Here is a 20,771-nt window from a genome sequence, read left to right on the forward strand (position 1 = left end):
GAAAGAGTATCAATCAATCAATCAATCAATCAATCAATCAATCAATCAATCAATCAATCAATCAATCAATCAACCAACCAACCAACCATCCATCCATCCATCCATCCATCCATCCATCCATCCATCACTTTATTTGTCCCCAATGGGGCAATTAATTTTGCAGCAATGTATACACATATACACATAGTAAAAAAAGGACAACAAGTTTAAATCTAAAAATCCAAGCACCACAACAGCTACCTCATCCTCATTGAGAAGGGAGATGGCAGAAGGTACAAAAGAATGTTTGTATCTATTAGTTTTGAGAAGTGGAAGTCTGAGCAATGTACCCGATGGGAGAAACTGAAACTCTTGGTGTAGAGGATGGAGCAGTCTGATAGGATAGTTTTTGCTTTCAGCTGTTTGTTCTACAGGTCCTGTAGAGTCACCTGAGCAGAGCCAGTTATTTTGCTACAGACATTAACCACCTTGGTAAGAACAGTTTTCTGCTTTACCCTAAGTGATGAAAACCAACAAATGAAAGAAAAAGTTAATACAGACTCAATGAAAGAGCGATAGAACATGGACATCAAGGATGAATCAACATGGAATTTGGACAGTTTTCTAAGACAGTACAGACGCCCCTGACTTTTCTTGTAAATTAAGTTGGTGTTACTCTCAAATGTCAGCTTATTGTCTATTATAGTACCCAGATACTTATAGGACTCTACAATTTCTATACCTTGTCCGTTAATCACTGTCCTATCCGGAGAGGGCTGAGAACGTCTAAAATCAATACACATGTCCTTTGTCTTTGATACATTAAGAGATAAAAAAGAATCCTGGCACCACTTAAGAAAGTAATCAACCACAGGGCCATGGGAGTTATCAGTGCTGTTCAACAGACTCACAATGACGGTATCATCCGCAAACTTCAATATATGATGGTTTAAAAATGTGCTACAGCAGTTGTTAGTGTATAATATGTACAGCAGAGGAGAAAGGACACATCCTTATGGTGAGCCAGTAGATGTTAAAGATAGGTCAGAAAGTTGTCCATTTACTCTCACTCTCTGAGTTCTGCATGTCAGGAAATCCAAAGTCCAGCCAACAATGCTACCATCAAGACTAAAGTTGTCAATTAGTCTCTGAATCAACAGATGAGGCTGAATAGTATTGAAGGCGGATGAGAAGTCGATGTACAGCAGTCCTCTACTCAGCACGTTAGACCCCTGGTGGAAAAGCACCAAACCGAGTGGAGGCGAGTCGGGGCGAGTAGGTACTAGAGGAAAAGTGCCATTAGAGTCAGTGTCAGGGTTCAGCCCTGAGTCACCCGCTGGGAACTTAGTTGGTTTTAACTTTTTCTGCTATAGTGGAACTGGTTTTAGAGGGACGAAGCCCCCAAACCCCTAACATCAATCAGCATTGATATGTAACCCCCCCCCCCACTAAAGAAACATCTGGATACAAGACACCATCTGTGACCGGAGTGGCGTTCCTGTGAAGGTACGCAGCAGCTGCAGCGCTAAGTCTGGAAATCATCTTGTCCTGTCTAATTAGGCCTCTGTAATGGATCCACCTGAGCGAGTTCAGCACTGGTGGCTCTTTGCTGCAGGCTGGACACTCCATCTTGGTTTAATGGGGACTTTGTCATTCAGGCCTGCAGCTGCCTGATGCAAACGGCAGGAACTTAACTGGCTCGCCTTCACTCTCCCTTCCTTTGTTTTCCACCGTTATTTCATGCTCCCTCCGTTGTTTTTCCTCTGCTGAACTCTCCACCCGGCGCACTCGGTCCCGTTCATTTTAATTATTTCTCTCCATTTGTCTGTCTTATTTTATTTCTCCCCACTGTCCCTTAGCTCATAACTTCCCAGATTTAATTGCTTTTTTTTTTTTTTTTCAAACTTCATCTCTAGGCCTTCTTTAACAATGTTGTTTTATGGTGCAAAACATTCGAAAAACCAAAATCCGGCAATTACTGGGGGCCTTGAGTTGATGCCAGAACTTCTGCCAGTCCGTGGAGGACGTTTGGAACATTTGTCAGTGCGTTAAGCCTTTGGGAGAGTGTGTAAACTGATGAGGAATAGATGAGGTGTGCTGAGATGTAGCCTACAGCTCCAGGCCTGTTACTGCTGCATTTCACACTGTGATAAATGACAGTCACAGTTAAGTAATGTCTGCACAGTTAGGCTCGGAAAACCAGAATTTTAATGAAGCTAAAAAGTCTGAAGTGAGAAATTGCAGAGCTTAGTGGGAAGTAGAGGTTTAGATAACACTCCCCGAGAATCTTCAAGGGGGGAAAAACAAAGCATGACGTTTCGGAAGCCACACCTATTTTTATATACCCCTGCTTGGTAAAATAATGATTTACAGGAAAGTATGGTGCTTTACCGAGTTTCCTGACTTATCCACACTGTATAATCACTCATCACCTTAGAAATGTGAAATTTACCCTGGTTTTTGGAGCTTCTGATGATCTCTGAGGTTTCATTTCTGACAGATGGCGATGTTCCAGCACTATAAGTCTATGAGTCTGAACTACAAGCAGGAAGTAAACTTATGTTAGCAACTCGAGTGTGCACATATAGTGCAAACATCATGGCTCACAGTGATTACTATTAAAGGAGCATGAGGCAGGATTGAGGCAGGATTTATGAAAAAAATTCATATACGTTTTAAGTTTTCTAGTAATAATGTCAGATGAAGCGTTCCAAACCAAAAAGAATGAGCCCTCTAGTGTATCTCTCCGTTGCCTTGAACAGGCTGTGTGCTGCAAAATGTGCTGCAATTGTGGGGCCGAATTTCCCGTGCTGTCCTGCGGATGTGACGTCACATGACGCTGCATGCGCGTTCTTCCCGTTCTCCCATGCCGGCTTCGCTGTTGGCTGCAGTACCCCCGACGGCCGTCGTGGTGAAGGGTGGCGCTAGAGAGTCTCATTTCTTAAAAGGAGCCTCATGCTCCTTTAATATCTGTACTACTCACACATAAAAAAAGCAATACAGATTATCTTATTATCCCGACAAGACGGCCTTCACTGTTGATAGCTATGGAGTTGAAAGCAGTTTAGTGACATCATCATTAGCTTTGCTGTTTCTTGATGTACTGTAGATCTTTGACTCATTTGCATTTTACTGCACCTTCCATGTCTACACTAGAGCCCTGCGCGGGACTGTTTTCTTCATTCCGCTGAATTTCTGACCATTACGACCGCATCGTGTGTGTTACACTCCCGCCCATATCTGCAAAATCTGAGAATTTATTCACGCACAATAATGGAGATGCATTGATTTAGTGTCTTCTCCCGTCCCTCAAGAAAAAAAGTTTGATGGATAATTGACAGTTCAGCCACCTGACAGAAAGTTAGATGCATCATTGCCATCATCACACAAGCTATTTCGCCTTTCGCGCACGCATCAATTATGTGATTGAGGTTATAGCAACGAGAGTAGCTGTGAGTGGCTCAAATAACACTAATAAATAACATAAAATAGACAAAGTTAACAAATGAAACAAATTAATTTAGCAGATGAATCACTTGGCCATTACATTGCTGTGGAGGAAGAGAATGTTGCTGACAGACTGCGGTCCCAATCCCGCATCTCTCTTCCAAGATGCGCCACAGACACTAAACTCAGTTTCTCCAGATATGACTCACCTTGCTTTGTCTTTGTTTTGTAAAGACCTTGTTTGAGCTTCTTTTCCACCTCTTTGATTTCCATCTTGTCGCTAGACTACACTCCGATCCCGCAGTGTTTTTTTCTTAGCCACCCGCAGCAAAGTTCAAACCGCCTGCTCCCGTGAGGCTTGCGCTGGGTCCCAATGCAGCCCTCTAGTCCAGTGGTCCTCAACCTTTTTTCAGTGATGTACCCCCTGTGAAATATTTTTTCCGCCAAGTACCCCCTAACCAGCGCAAAGCACTTTTGGTTGTAAAAAAAAGACCTAAAACAGAGCACTGTGCCATCAGTAACTGATTTATTAAACATAAAAATATTGCTGCTATGCTTCAACCACGACTCCATCGTTGGTCCAAGTGATTGACAGGTGAAGCCAGGTGATTGACAGGTTAGGTGGAACCATCCTGGTGTGGGGGATACTCTGCGGTTTTAGGATAATAAGTTGAATAGCCTACTCCTGAAGATAAAATTCATTTTATGAATTTAGACTTATATTTTCCTCAATTATTTATGAAATAATTATTTTTAAAGGATTTTTGCATGGATGCTACTTTTTAAATATATGTATATTTTAAAATCTCACGTACCCCCTGGAGTGTCTTCACGTACCCCCAGGGGTACGCGTACCCCCATTTGAGAACCACTGCGCTAGTCTACACTTCTTTTTCACCTCAGAGTCCTGCCCACTCATGTGGCACCAGGGGTTTACGGCACCTCGGTACTCCTGGGTCCATAGGAGGTTGTCCCACCTCGCTTGCTCGCTCAGACTGGACCTTTGTAAAGGCCTGAACACCGAGCTTGTGTCTACAAGCCCCTCCCCAAAGGTCTGGCTCCAAGTTGAAGCCAAGTTGGGCTGAAGTAGGAGTTCTGGTGGAAAATTACGTCATTTTACGCTCGCCACCTCGAGAACAAGAACTAATTTCTCCCTTCACACCTTTAGATTTCCGTCTTATCAATAAGGTTCAATGTAAAGTTTAAAGTTTGCCTTACATGCATCCTGTATTAAAAAGCAGAACTGTGGAACTGATTGTAGCGACAACTAACACAAATCAAGTTTTTACAAGGGTTAGTTGATATTTTAGATACAAGGTTGACATTTAAAGAATGTTGATGAAGAGGATGTTTGTAAAGCATTCATGAAGTTTTGATTTTTAGTATGAAGAGGCCTTGAATATAATGTTCTGAAGATGGTTTTTAATAAAAAGGGGGGATTTTCACTTTGGTGATTTTGGCCCTCTTTGTGAGAATATGGAATCCTACTATAAATAAAACATGTTAGACAAGGTTTGTCGAAGAGAAATCACACTCACTTGAAGAAAACACATCTGCTGCAAGATTAAAATGTATATTCAAGTCATGGATAAAGGTTTTTACTAAATCATCGCACTAACCGCTTATATATATGCAGACGGGAGGGAAAAAAAGGGAGGTGGGGGGATTTGGATTACATTTAAAAGTTAAAAACAACACTTAGATGACTATTAGAGTCGAGCTGGGATTTGGATGAGGTTCAGAAGTAAGTTTTCATGAAAAAAAAAAAAACAGGTTTGGTTTTCCAGAGACTGAGTATCATTACTCAGGTTTAAAAACAATGTCTCTATGCTTGTCCACCAAACCAAACAAGAGTCTAACTGCAGATAAACAGGCTTCTTTTGTCACATTTGTTCTGTTTTCACACATTGTTTACAAGTCCATTTACTCTGCCCAGCAACCACAAATGACATTTTGTCATTAGTGTCTGCCCCCTTTATCCCCCAAGCCAGTTTCTCTGGTTTACGTTGACGCCATCCCTCTTGGCTGCTGTAATAAGAACCAATAGTTGAAGCCTGGAGCCACTCAGGCAATACACCGAATCACTGAGTGGGTGCAATGTGATAATAACAGCCAAAAGGTAATGTACATGCGAGTGTAAATGCTACAGAGCAGTGTGTGGGTGTCTCGGGTGAAATCTATATTTCTGTTTGGCCAGAGCAGCAGCAGCAGCCGACTGATGCCAGAAATCATCGGATTATCAACAGCATCTGCACTCAGAATCAAACATGTGCATGTTAACCAGATGGATCTGGATGGAGATTTTTGTGTATATCTGTGAATGTGTTTGTGGTAAACTATCTTCTCTCACATTAACAAGCTTATCTCACTTCCAGGGAGCTTCCTAAGGTTTATTTCATGTTGTTTAATATGTGGGTGCATTCTTGTAACAGGCATGTTGGTGCTTTTTAACATCTATGAACTGATTTAAGTTCAACATATGGTACTTTGTAGACTTCAGGTCATGTACAAATGTAGTGAGAGCTTGGTCTGCATGGGCAGTAGTAGGCCGAATTCATTTCCAGTGAGAGTGGGACTCTGTCAGGGCTGCACTATGTCTCTTATGAATTTCTAGGTCCAGGCAAGGAGTGGATGGAATCTGGCTTGCTGACTTCTGCTTTTTGCAGAGGATGTGATCCTGTTGACTTCATCACGTTATGAAGCAGTGGGGATGAGAATTAGCACCTCCAAATCTGAGACCATGGTTCTTAGTTGGAAAAGGGTGGAATGGCCTTTTCAGGTTTGGGATATGGTCTCATAGTGGTGGAGTTTAAGTATCTCAGGATTTTGTTCATGAATGAGGGAGGAATGGAGCAGGAGATCTACAGGTGAATCCAGGTAGTGTCTTTACCAGTCTTGTGTGGGGAAGAAAGAGTTTAATCAAAAGCTGAGACTCTGTATACCAGTTTTTTCACGTGACAGCGCTCATGTGTGGTCACAAATTATGAGTAGTGACCAAAAGAATGAGACTGTGGATGAAAGTGACTAAAATGAGTGTCCTGCTCAGTGCCCACACTCTCCCGTGGAGGTAGGACAAGAAGTTCAAACTTTTGGGAAGGACTCTTAGAAGGGTCACTGCTGGAGAAGCCAGTTGAGGTGGTTTGGACATCTGATTACCAACCCTGCAACCCAAACTTGGGTAATCAGAACTTAAAGGGGACATATCATGGCATTTAATGTATATTTTAAACAGGCCTTGAATGTCTTAAAAACAATCTAAAGCTTGTTTTTTTTACATAAATCAGAAATTCAGTCTCTGGGCCATGTTTTTATTTTTTCCGCTTCTAAAGCCTTTTTCTGTGGTTCATTTTCAGGGCGGGGGGGGGGGGGGGGCTATGATAATGAGGCTCTGCGCTGATTGGCTGCTTGAATGACGTGTAGCAGGGTAGGAGACATAGCGTCGGGCAGAAGAGCAGCGGCTGCGTAGCAAAGCGAGTCCACGGTTCTGCGTTAAATCGACGCGTACCCTACGCCGTAGGCTCTGCGTTGGTGTAACGCGGAACCATAAATCAGCCTTTAGTCACCTCGTCTTCAAACAGGAAGATTGAATTTAATTCTAAACAGTTACACCACAGTTATCTACTCCAATTCCTCATCATTTCACTTCTTATGTTACAAGACAAATGAATCATGTTAACAACATTAATTAATAAATAAACAATTTTTAATTAATAAATCTTTTTATTTAATTAATAAATCACAACACTGAATTTTCACAAATGGCAACTTTATTGTTAAAATATATAAATAAAATGTATGCACTATTGCCGGCTCAAGGAAGGACCGCGCGTCTTCTGAATGTGAACAGCTCAAGGTGCTTGAAAGATCTGAAACCACAGAAGAAAAATGTATTACAGTGCTAATAGAGCTCCGAACCCGGGGCTCCTCGACGGTCCGGTCCGTGAGCAGCTCCGAGCTAAGCTAAATACTTAACCCATGCAAAGATCATACAAATATAAATAACATAAAAAAAAAGGAACATACCGCTGACTTGTGTGCAGTTACCGGGTCCGTGCTGTGGGAACTGATCCTTTTATGAGGGTAAATGTCGATGCAAAATCTCATTTCTACTCTCCCTCGCTGTTCAAACAGCCACCGCTTCTGAACAATGGCGGACGCTCGAGCCGACGGAGAGAGCTGGTTGTGGGCGTGGTTTCAGCAGCGGAGACCGAACCTTTGCGCCACCCTAGGCGCAGATTTTCATCGGCTCAAAAAAAAATCACGTGACACTGGGGGATTCTGTAAGGCGGGGTTCACAGACCTTGCAGAAATTCATGGTATTTTGTCTCCCCTGTGCTGGCAGGGTGAGGGGAGACCACTTTATATATGTTAAAACAAGAAAAAACATGTTTTTCATAATATGTCCCCTTTAATGGATGGACAGACTGTAGAATAATGGACTCTAAACCCTCCGAGATTGATCAACAGCAACAATTGCTTCTCTGAGATAATTGCTGAGGTCCTTTGGTGTTATGTTAACACACCTGGATGATGTCAACTAACAGAAATCTACACGTTTACTGATGATCCACCATAAAGAGCACCTTACTACTATTTAAGCTCCTATGGCATTAGCAATGGTGAATTAGGTTTTTTGCATGCTGCTTCAATATTTGATCTTAGGCTTTGTTAAAACAGTAATGATGTAGTGTAATAATTAATGCGTCTTTCATCTGACTTTGTATTTCCTCTTTTAAAAAACCTGGTGATTTTTGTTTCTCGCGTCAGGTCCCCGTTAAGCGTAATTAAATTATGGCATAGAGTGGACAACTTAAATGTTTAACAGAATTTTTAAGGTTTCACACTGTAAACACGCAATGGGGAAGTTTGCTTTGATGTTTTAGCACCCATATTAAGTTCCTCCTTTCCCACACACTGAGACAAAGTGTAGCGCTGCCACAGGCCTTTCTACAGTTTCAGGGGAAAAAAATATATAGAGTCGTACATGTAGACAGATGAGCCTCCTAACATTGCATGCTGACTGACAACATCACTGCCAGCCCTCGTTCCTGTTAACGGGGATGCCCTCTGCTTCTTACGGTGTTTGAAAATCTTTAGTTCTGCAGGAAGATGAAGCAAAGCCAGTCTGCTTGCAGAGCCTCTCCGCCTCAGGCATCATGTTGGAGATTTTGTTTTATTTTTCCTCCTCGCACCTCTTCCCCCTTTTGTCTGAGAGTCCTTAGCTGCCTCCTTCTGCAGAAATAGATACAAGCTCAGTGGGGTTTGGCGGTGCAGAAAAGCCGAATATTAAAAAAAAAATAACAAGAAAAAGCTAGGTTTTGTGATTTAGTAAGATTCTGCTCTTCTTCTGCAAGTATATGGTCTTTTTAAACAGAGTAAAAATGTAAAATATATGACAGACTGGAGTTATCTGCATCAGGTCACAATAAATGAAACCTTTCACAGAAATTAGCTCTTAAGTGATACCAGATCCTAGAATTAGCTAATTAACACTCAATTATCATGTGACTTATTAATTTCATTGGTGCAAATCCGACAGTTTTTGTACCCCATTAAAGCTGCATTTATCAAATCCAGCTGACAGTTTCTTGGATCATCGGTCTATAAAAAGAGTTATTTTATTCTGCATCCAAAAGACGTGGCAGCATAAAGGTCTCTGGAGTCCAGTGTTTGCGCTCTGCTTCGTTTTAATATAGTTATGGACGTAATCAAAAACATCCCAAGGCCAAGAAAAAGAAATGAATGTGTATATTGCCTTAAAAACTCTTTTGCCTGGTTAACACTGCATAGTAGTGCACCCAAAGGGTTTTGGAATAAAATTGAGGTCAGTGTTAGGGGCAAGCCAGTCATTTTCTGCAGCTGAACTTCCAGCTACTTTGAAAAGAGCTGTTGCCAAGACTGACCTGTGTGGGAATGGTTTATAGTGGAAGAATCATTGGACGGGGGAAATCCCACCCTGTCGGTCTGGAGTGTTTCTATCTAGTGACACAAAAAAGATTGTTACGTCTGGTGACTGCCGGACTGCTGTTGATGACCACAACTCCTATTTGTCATGTTCATGCTCTGATACGCTCCTCCGCACTTGCTGACACTGCCTTCATGACCACAGGATCTGGAAGTGATCTCTTCTTCATTCAGCTGGCAGTCAGTCGTTCTTCACATGCAGTTTTACTGACGAATCCAGACCTGACTCTCTGAGGGTTTTAAGCCTGTCTGTAACTCTCAAACCTGTTTTAACCACCCTGCTAAAGCCATTGCAAAGGAGTAGCCACTGTTGCATTCCAACGGCTATGAGGCGCTGAATCCCAGCCGAAGACCAGTGGCAGCCATCCATTATAAGTAGCCGCTTATTCATATTCAGGGATCTGCTGGAGCCTATCCCAGCTGTCTCCAGGCAAAAGGCAGGGGTGCAGCCTGAACAGGTTACCTGTCAATTGCAGGGCCGCAAACAGACAAACAATCACACATAATCACTCCTATGGGCAATTTAGCCTCTCCAATTACCATAACATGCATGTTTTTGGCCTGTGGGAGGAAGCTCGAGTACCAAGTGCAAACCCACGCAAGCATGGGAAGAACATTCAAACTCGAGACCGAAAGTTCCCTGCTAAGAGTCAAACCAGAATCCTTCTAGCTGTGAGGCAACAGTGCTAACCAATTAGTTTCAGAGGTATTATAAATGCCTCTTAATCTTTTGTTTATCCTACCCTCATGTTGCCTTATCACACAACAATCCTCCCAGCAAAATCACAGTGAAAAGATGTATGAAAGACACTTATGCAGTTTTCTAAAACCATGTTTTGTTTTAAGTGAAAAGTGGTAATTTCGTCAGGAGGGTCCCCCCTTATGAGCCTGGTCCTGCTCAAGGTTTCTTCCCTCCTAAAGGGGAGTTTTTCCTTGCCACTGTTTGGCTTAAGGCTTTTCTCCCACTATGGGAGTTTTTACCTGCCATTGTTTATATAATAATTGCTCGGGGGTTTATGTTTATGTTTATGTTTATGTTTATGTTTATGTTCATGTTCTGGATCTCTGGAAAGCGTCTAGAGATAACATCTGTTGTATTAGACGCTATATAAATAAAATTGAATTGAATTGAATTGAATAAATTTTTGACACATCAGACACACTTTGTCAGATCTAATTGTTAATCACTACAAATTCGATTCAAAATTGCGAAATAAAACCACTGACCAACATTTAGACCAACAAAAGCTGTCCATGGACATCCTTTGTTTGGTGGGGATAGCCATGAAGAGGAAAGGGTTAACGCAATCCAAATGAGACTGCCTCAGGATTGAAGCTGATGAAAAAACAAACATGGATGGACAAAAGAGAAACATAAGAAAAGTACAGAGGAAAGACATAATCATGCATGCATAAATATATTAGAAATAAAATACATTTCTTTTTGCTTTGGCTTTTTCCTTTAGGGGTTGCAACTCTGGGTCACTCATTTCCATCATACCCTGTCCTCTGCAGCTCCCTCTGTCACAACCAACCAAGAGCACCTTCTCTTTCAATGCATCCAGAAATGTACTCTTTGGTCTTCTTCTTTTGTTTCTGCCTGACAGCCACATCTCCGGCATCCTTCTACCAGTGGTTTCCCTTTAGCTCGTCTTTATTCATCCAAGTCCACCAAGTCAACCTGAGCCGAGCCTCTCTTAATTCCCTCCGAGACATCCAACTGGCTGTTCATGTGATCATTTTCCATCCTATCCATCCTCAACACTCCCGAAGACAATCATACAGATTGGCTGCTCTTGGTAATGCCCTTCAAAGCGTTCCCTTCAGTTCCACTGTTGCTCTACTGTCACAGATAGCTTGACGTACTCTTCTCCAACTACACCATGGGTGTCCAAAGTCGGTCCTTGCGGGCCGCTGCCCTGCATGTTTTAGATGTTGCCTTGCATCAACACACCTGATTCTAATAAAAAGTCATCATCAACTCATCGTCAACATCTGCACAAGTTTAATAACGATACAGTTGTTTGTATCATGGTGGAAACATCTAAAACCTGCAGGACTGCACCCCTCGAGGACCAACTTTGGACACCCCTGAACTACACCATTCTGGCTGCACTCTTTCCCTCATTTCTTTTCCACTCTTCCTACACTCGTACACCTTTGAGCCTGATTCAGACTCTTTCACTTTCTTGATCTCTACTCCGTGCAACCTCACCGCTCCTTCCGTTTATATATTTCATTAACACACAAGGACTTTATCTTGCTGTAACTAGTCTTCATTCCTCTCCAGGTTTTCTTCCACTTGCTCCTACTCACGTCACGATTTCCAATCTCCTCCACAAGCGTCTTCCTCCATGGAAACCCTTATCTGGCCTCACCTGCCACCCAATCAATCACCATGGAAAACAAGAAGGTGCTTCAGATTCTTGATGCAGTCTCACTTCCACCTGAAACCCATCAGTTAGTCTTGTGGTCATCTCGCTGCTACACCACTTCTACATACTTGTGTCCCTCCAGACTTCCTCATGTGATACTACAGGGTGTAATAAAGCAATATTGAATTAAACTGAGTTTTGTCCATGGGTTTGTCATTTGTTTTTCTCATGTATTTATTGTAAAAGGAAGCAAAGTACAACTTTATGAGGAGTTTTGTCCCTGTACAATTGACTCTGAAGACTGGGAGATGCATGGGATCCAGGACTGCAGTAATTTGCTTTTGTGCTGCCAGTCATGTTTTGGTCCTCAGTCACATTTCTGAGTAAATGCCTACTGATGAAGCTGTTGCTCATCATCCTCCATACTGATGCTAATGCTACCAGAGACACAAAGCATCTGTTGAAAAATCGCCTGGTGGACCTTCCACCTCTTGGCATTCTTCTCCTCGCTCCGCTGTTCACAGACTATTAGAGCGTTTACGCTGCTGGTAGAGAGGGAGTCGCTGAACTCATTTTGCAGGTTAATTAGAACAAAAAGATCAGGCTTTCAGTGAGCGAGAGGCTTTCGATTATTGAAAGGTTGTGGCTCGCTCTCATCCCTGCAGGCCTCTGGCGAGAGGACTGAGAATATTGGGCTCCATCGCAGATAAATGCCACGTATCAATCACCTGATCATGCCTGGCTGCCGTCATTAGTGTGTTGTGATTGAGAGGTAAGCCTTGTAATCATCCTGAAGCAAATGCTGAGTGAGGTTATTAATATGCTGCATGTCTGTGTGAAATTAAATGACATGTTGGGTCAACATTTCAAAAAGGAGCAGGGAGGCTGAAGAGTTGAGTGGAAACACAAATTTTCAACAACGGTAACAATAATGCCTCCATCATCTCCAGCCCAGTACAGCCTTCTGCAGATAAACCAGACGGGAATTATGCAAAGTAAGTCAAAGTCAAAGTCAAATATAACGAGTTATTTTGACAGAGCCAGCAAGAAAAACGCTAAAACTCTAGTTAAGACAATTGGAACTATGATGTTTATCAGGTTTTACTAAACCTAATATGGTGTAATTGATGGTTTAGATGGATTTTCATTTATCTAAAAAGGAATGTATAATTATAATGGAGGGATATGAAAAACTTTAAACAATTTTAAATGCTATGAGTGACAATGGAGCAAACCAAGCCGAACAGAACGCTGGAAGAATGCTGCAAATTGATGGAATTTGTAAGTTAATATATAAATCCCACGTCTCAGCTCGCAGTACTTTCAGTATTCTCAGAGTTCATTTTTTCACACATTACATCTGATCTGGCTACACAGAAACTCAAGAGTCTTGTCTGTCTCTCCGAGCAGGCTGGCCTCTCTCCACCTGGGGGTCGTTGGGCTGGGGGATGTGGGCCTCCTGGCCGCATGTCCGGCCCGTGCCGGGTGGCTGGTGTTCACCTGGGTCCCGGTCCACTGCATGGGTTCCCTGGCTGCCTCTTCCCATGGTCGTGGGGGCCCCGCCCACGGGTCCCCTCGGCTTCCGCTGGAAGGGCGCGGGCCTCGCTGGCGGTGGGTTTCCTCCCACCCTCTTCTCACCCTCTGTTACCCCTTTTACACCAAGCTGGTTCCAGGGCTGGTTCTGGGCTAGAGCCAGACTTAGCACCAGTTCTTTGGTTTTACACAGCCTAAGCACTGGCTCCTGGCTCTCAAAACTGGTGCTACTGTAGCACCAGTTTTGAGCTGGGCCAGGTCTGGAACCACTTTATGTCGGGGGCTACGTGCTTACGTCAAGGGCTGGGGGCGGGGCTGGGGACGGTGTTACTGAACAACCAAAGCAGAATAAACACGGAAGAGCGCCGTTTTTAAACAACGGAGCATTGAAGACGGCGGTTAAGTTAGCAGACTCTTTTATTATTACATCAATTTATTTAATAATGGATGTAAAACAGAAGCAGCAGTGGTCTACGGTACAATCCATCAACAGTAACGTCGGCGGGCTCCGTGCCCGCCGATGGAGCGGCAGCCTCGCGTCCGAGCCTGCTCCAGCCCTGGGACGCTTGGACGCGAGGCTGCCGCTCGATCGGCGGGTTCCCGGCCCGCGGGGACGCCTCCCAGCCCGCGTCCCAGCCCGCGTCCCGGTTCTGGTTCCGCGTTACACCAACGCAGAGCCTACGGCGTAGGTTACGTAACCTACGCCGTAGGCTCTGCGTCGATGTACGCGGCGACGCGCGCCGTAATTTCTTAATAGCCGTAGCTACAACTGATAGATTTCATCTATTAAACCAATATTTATCTTCCTAAATGATTTATTTCATCCAGCGTAATTCTCAACAGAGCTGAAGAGCTGCTGTGCCCCGGGGCTGCCGGCTCTCGAGTCAAATTTCTTAACAAGCGTTATTTGGATAAACTGAGCCCAGGTAGGGGATCTTAAAGGTTACTTTTAAGCCTGAAAAAATATAAAAACTTAATAAAGTGCCATATTAACAGCGCTACAGCTGAAATTAAAACAGCTTTTGGCTCTCAGCTTCCTGATCAGGGTGAAAACGAGGGGGAGTGATGGTGACGTATACAGTAACGTTATGACGTGGCTCTCTGGCCAGCTGCTGGCTAGCACCAGCTTGTATAAAAGCAAACGGTTCTTACTTAGAACCAACCGCAAACCGGCTCTAGCACCAGCACTAGCACCAGCCCTGGAACCAGCTTGGTGTAAAAGGGGTATGTGGGGTTGCTGGTGGCCTGGGTTTCGGGTTCTTCCTTGTCGGCCTCTGGTCTCTCGGGTGGCGGGGTTGCGCCCCCCCCCCCTCCACCATAGATACAGTTCAGGTGGAGCATTGATAGGGCTATTACACACACGCACGCACGCACGCACGCACGCACGCACGCACGCACACACACACACACACACACAGCCACACAGACGTAAACACGCACACACACACACACACACACACACACACACACACACACACACACACACACACACACACACACACACACACACACACACACACACACACACACACACACACACACACACACACACATGTTTTTTTTATACAATTTCAAAGACATTTTAGAGTCCATAACAACATCCCATCCCATCATATAGAGACCGGACAGCCCTTAATAGAGGGCCCCGGCAACATCAAGTACCCCTCCCGCACTGCTGTTCGGCCCGTAGGCACAAACAACAGTGAGACACCTTTTCCCGACCCGAAGGCGCAGGGAAGCGACCCTCTCGTTCACCGGGCTGAACTCCAACACATGGCGACTAAGCTGAGGGGCTATAAACAAGCCCACACCAGCTCGACGCCTCTCACCCTGGGCAACTCCAGAGTAGTGGAGGGTCCAGCCCCTTTCAAGGAGTTCCAGAACCCAAGCTATGTGTGGAGGTGAGCCCGACTATTTCTAGCCGGTATCTCTCAACCTCACGCACAAGCTCTGGCTCCTTCCCCCCCAGTGAGGTGACATTCCATGTCCCCACTGTGAGGGTTTTAGTCCAGGGATTGGGTCGTCGAGGCCCCGCCACGACTGCTACCCAGTCCACATTGCACCAGCCTCTCACGGTCTTTCCTGCGGGTGGTGGGCCTACAGGAAGGCGGGCCCACGTCGCCGTTTCGGGCTGAGCCCGGCCGGGTCCCACGGGCAAAGACCCGGCCACCAGGCCTGGCTCCAGGGAGGGGCCCAGGTGACGCCGATCCGGGCGACGTTACAGTCCTTTGTTTTTTCTCCTCCATGATTGGCGTTGTGAACCGCTCTTAGTCTGGCCCATAGGAGACCCTACCAGGGGTGTAATGCCCCGACAACATAGCTCATAGGATCACTCGGGCAACACAAACCCCTCCACCACAGTAAGGTGGCGGTTCAAGGAGGGGTGATTCTGATTCTGATTTTGATAATACATAAAACCACCTTAGCAAACACTGACTTAGTTGAAATAGGGGAAACTTAGGGTTTTCCATCACAGATAGTTAGATAATGTGACTCCAATTAAGTGGGGAAAATCAAGCTTGTTTCAGAAACGGAGGCTACTCGTTCTCAGAGTCTGTTACCTTGAACACAGTTGGGTCAAGAGCAGCTTTATTTAATAAATTTTGAGTTCCTCTCTTCCCTTTAAAAGGCTTAAACCGGTTTCATTTCATCAAGCAAGTGATCTTAAAACATGGATCTTGGGGATGTGTGAACAGTGACATGTCCTTTTATTGGTGAAGGAGATGCACTGGTTAGAATGGAGCCACGTTTGTGCTTGGAAAGAATATTGATGAGGCAAAAGCACAGTTTGGGATACTCCAACGATTTTTGATAGAGCAAAACTTTTTTGTTCTTCTTTTGCAATTATATGATCTCATTAGTATACACAATCTTATCACAAATATCACCCTTACCTCACAACAAATACTGTATTTGTACCTCACTACAAATACAACAAATACTGGGCTGATTTATTTCATTTTATTTTATGTAGCTATTGTTTTACCAATGTGAGTTTTCTGGTTTCAAATTACAATTTTTTTTCCTTTCTATTTATTGATTTAGAAGCCTAACAACTATTTATTGGCCACAAACTATGGATGAGCCATCAACAGAAAACTTCATACAATTTCAGGTATAATACAGTACATGACTTCAAATTGTGTATGATTTTAGTGCGCCTTATAGTGCGGAAAATATGGTAAAATTATTTTTTCTGTCGGATTTCCCTGCTCCCATTTTCCCAGTGGGATTGATTGTATTAATGGCATCCACATTCCCATCAAACCTCTTGGTTGATTTTTCCTAGAAGGCAAAATGTTATTGAAATCAGTGACAACCAGGAGCCTGTTATGTTTGAGTTACCTGTTTCTGCTCTTTATTACTTACACTTCAACTGCTTTTGTGTTTCACCTGCATGAAAAGTCAAGCTAAGCTACAATATACCTGCATTCCAGCACTTTACATATTATAAAAGTCAATAAACATTTAAATCATAAATGTAAATACTCTGCAACTTCTTCCACGCCAATGCCACTGTCACCAATGAGGAATGTGTGGAGAACTTTGAAATGAAAACTACCGCCTGCTGTTGCACCCTTTAAGATGTGTAGTATCCAAGTAAGGACACTCACTACGGACGCTTTATGTTGCACTAAAAAGGGGTCTGCATATTTTCATTGTAAGTCTTGCAATAAGAAGAATAATTTTTATTAAGACTTCTGGCTGTGTACTCGACGTTCTCAGTCTGTCAGGGCTCATGTGCTGCTTCCTAAAGATTTAAAGTCTGAATGATGAAAACCCGACTCCCTCGTTTGTTCGATCCCAACTCATCATGAGTCCAAATGAACCTTTAAGAAAGGTGCAAGTTGATAACAAAGCCCACATTTTCTCAGAATCCATAAACCATCAGATGAGCCCGCAGGCAGATCGGCTCCGAATTGTATGTGACCATTTGACTCAGTCTGTAGGGTTTCATTGATCGGCTTTGGGAAGATAAAGGTCATATATTTGCTGGGTTCAGGTTGCATTGCCCTCAGCTCAACCTCTCTGCCCTCTCCACGGAAAAGTCAAGAGGTTTCTGTCAAGGTGATTGTGATTCAAAGGCAGAGGAGTGATCCAGGTCAACGTCTCTGTTGAACCGGCAGTAAGTGTGTACTGCAAAACAAGAATCATTCAAGCAAGTACACTGTTGGTAAACTCTTTAGTATCATAAACACCTGTTTGCCCATTTTCAAACCTTCATAATGCTTTTGTCAAAATGTAGTACATAGTATGCTTTATGCAAATGTGCAGACATGTCCAGTGTGTAGTGGTCTACTTTAAATACTATATCTCATTATTCAATGTACAGCTTTGGGTGGATGATGCTCTCTTTTAGAGAACCAAATGAGAAACCTAAAGGCTTGGCTGGGTTTTTATTATCAAAATAGGGCCTTCCTTAATTTAGCAGTTAAGAAAACCCTTATACAGGCTACTTTCTTAAGTGTTCTAGACTATGGGGATATTATATACATGCATGCTGCCTCCTCTACACTTCGCTCCCTAGACTCTGTGTATCACAATGCTTTACGTTTTACATCCAACTCATTGTCCCAGACACATCACTGTGTACTTTATGATTTGGTTTCCTGGCCTTCATTAAGCCTAAGGAGAAAGCAGCATTGGTAGGTTTTTATGTACAAAGCCATACTGGGTAAACTTCCTTCATATAATCTCCTATCACTCACCAACAGCTGTTCTAATCTTTGTTCCACTAGATGGCTGCTCTACCAGGTACCAAGGATTTGCACAGAACTTGGTAGAGCAGCCTTCTCCTATTTTGCGCCCTGGTCATGGAACAATCTTCAGAACACATTACAGCAGATTTGGTCTCCCTGGGAGAGTTCAAAGCTCTGATAAAAAACTGTAACTGAAGAGTGCAATTGCTATTTCTGAACTGAATTTGTTGTATGTGTCTGTTGTTCTTTGTCTGTTTTTAACATGTTTTTTTTTTTTTTTTTTATACAATTTCTGTCACTCTGTAATGATGCGCTATCTTGGCCAGGTCTCCCTCGAAAAAGATATTCTAATCTCAAGGGACTTCCTGGTTAAATAAAGGTTAAATAATAAATAAAAAAAAATCTTATGGCCATCTTTGACCTTCTTTGTTGATGTGTGACACACGTTTGTAAAGCCATATGCAGTTATTACATGAGGTGACCAGGAAAGGAGTCCAGAGGTGTTTTGGGTGGTTTCTGAAGATGGGGAAGGGAAGGGGAAACTAGACAATGCTTCCTAAAGGTATTTGTAGATCCTTGAAACCAAAAGGGACCAGTCATGTTGTAAAAAAGACTGGCGAGAGCAAAAGATGTAAAGAGGGTCCCATACCCAACTTTTATTTGGAACGTGTTACATGCAGAAATGCAAAGATAAATGTCCATTAACAAAGGAAATTAATTTGATTAAAACTACAACCATGAAGCATCTTGACTTGATACTATCTGCAAATAAATAACAAATTAATTTATGAATTGATGTGCTATTTTTTCATTCCTATTTTCCGTCACATTTTCTGATTTGGAACAACACTTTCTCTTTTCCATACAGTCTCAATAAACCCTGAGCAGGTCTTCCTGTTGTTCTCACTTCTCTTGGAGTTTCACGCCAGAGTCAAATTTAACAGGTTTCATCTTAAATTTGAACATAAAACAAAACTATGCCGCTGTTTACTGAATACTAAATACTGTGCGTCTCTTGTCCAAGAGTAGGAAGGCATTAAATCACATTTTTTTAGTTTACAATGGAAACCTCTTCCTTGAAGAAAGAAGCTCTAAAAAGGTTAATTTGAGTCTGATGACCACTGGTTTGTTACGGTTTCCGTCAGGTGTCTGATTGGTTTCGCTCCGGCTCATCAAGCAGGCTGACGTCAATTTACTGGCAATAAGAGGAAGGATTTCCAGTTAAACTGAAATCCCTGTCCTTTGCTCCAGCGCAGCATTTTTCTGCTTGACCAGTGAGACACTTTCCTGGGATATTACACCCCCCCCTGAACTCCCCATCAGTGACGGACGGATGAAATGTTCAGCCTCAGAGCCGATGGCTGGGGGCGGCCCAGGGACGTTAGCGACGGGTCGAACTCGGTCGTCATGGGCGAAAGGCGTGAAGCCCTGGAAGTGCTGGACCACAGGAACCACAACCCATCGCAGCGTATGTGTACAGCATGAACTGTACATGGACTGTTGCCAGTGAGCTCATATCCACTTTTCTACCTTGTGCAGAAAAACCTTTAAAAAAAGCATCATCTGTTTTCAAGCAAATACTCACCATTTAACCTATACTCTGCAAATTAAACAGCTAACGATATGACAAATGACAACTCACGAGATTTAAACCTACTTAGGCAAGATAAAAGAGGATCATTTTGTATTATACACTATTAAAAAAAGACCAAAATCAATAAAACCAATAATTCCTGTCTCATAAAATGTAATTGTTTATTACAGGATTGAGGTGATTTTGCATTTGCACGTCCTGATGTAGAAAAAAAAGGTTGAAATTGGCATTCAGATAGAAGTAATGAAAGGCGAAGCCAGCCAGAAACTGTCCTCCAGTACAGTTTGATTTGCATGAATGTATTCTTTATAAGCTGCGGCTGCTTACATTGTGAGTATCTGAAGCCTCCTCTGCATTTCGTGACATTTCGCAGCTGTGAGTGTTTCTGTGTTTGAGGTGACTGTGATTTATATTCTGCTATTTGTTTTTCTTTAAAGTGGCAGCGGCAGAGTTTCAGGGCAGTGAACTAGAAAATGACATTTTAAAATCATCTGTAGCCTCTGCAGAGTGCTGTGGCCTTTCCTCACAGGGGTAAACATTAACACCATCAGGAGACAACACATCAGGCAAACTGGGAGACGTGGGAGTGTGAGCGCCCAATCCCATCATCTGTTACTAGTGCCACAAGTAATGAACTCGCAATTCAGAGCAAACATTTCCCTGCCAAATATTTTAATTGGTAGCAAATTAATTGATTGTAAAAGTTGTGACCACATGACATGCAGTCATGTGCAAAAGTATCCCCTATTTTAACACTACGCGTCTTATGTAAAAGCAAAAAACAATCCTCTAATTGTAGTCTGTCTCAGCATTAGGGAGTATGACAAGAAGAACATTTAAGACAGTTGTCTGTCTTCTCAGAAGTGAAAATCCTTGTGAATTTAATGTAATTTCGACCATGAAATGCTTAGAAATGAAAAAAAAATCCAAGAGCTCCTTGTCAGAGCCTGCAGCCGTCACTGATGTTAAAAGGTAAAATTAATGACATCACAATTACAAGAAGACAATTATGGCTTTTTGGCCGGCAGTAGATCAGACTTGTTCCCGGTGCATGTTGGACTCCGGCAGGGCTGCCCTTTGTCACCGGTCCTGTTCAGAATTTTTATGGGACAGGATTTCTAGGCGCAGCCAGGGGCCGCAGGGGATCCGGTTTGGGAACCACAGGATTTCGTCTCTGCT

Source organism: Cololabis saira, chromosome 7, assembly GCF_033807715.1.
Source record: "Cololabis saira isolate AMF1-May2022 chromosome 7, fColSai1.1, whole genome shotgun sequence".
In the NCBI taxonomy this organism is placed as follows: Eukaryota; Metazoa; Chordata; class Actinopteri; order Beloniformes; family Belonidae; genus Cololabis; species Cololabis saira.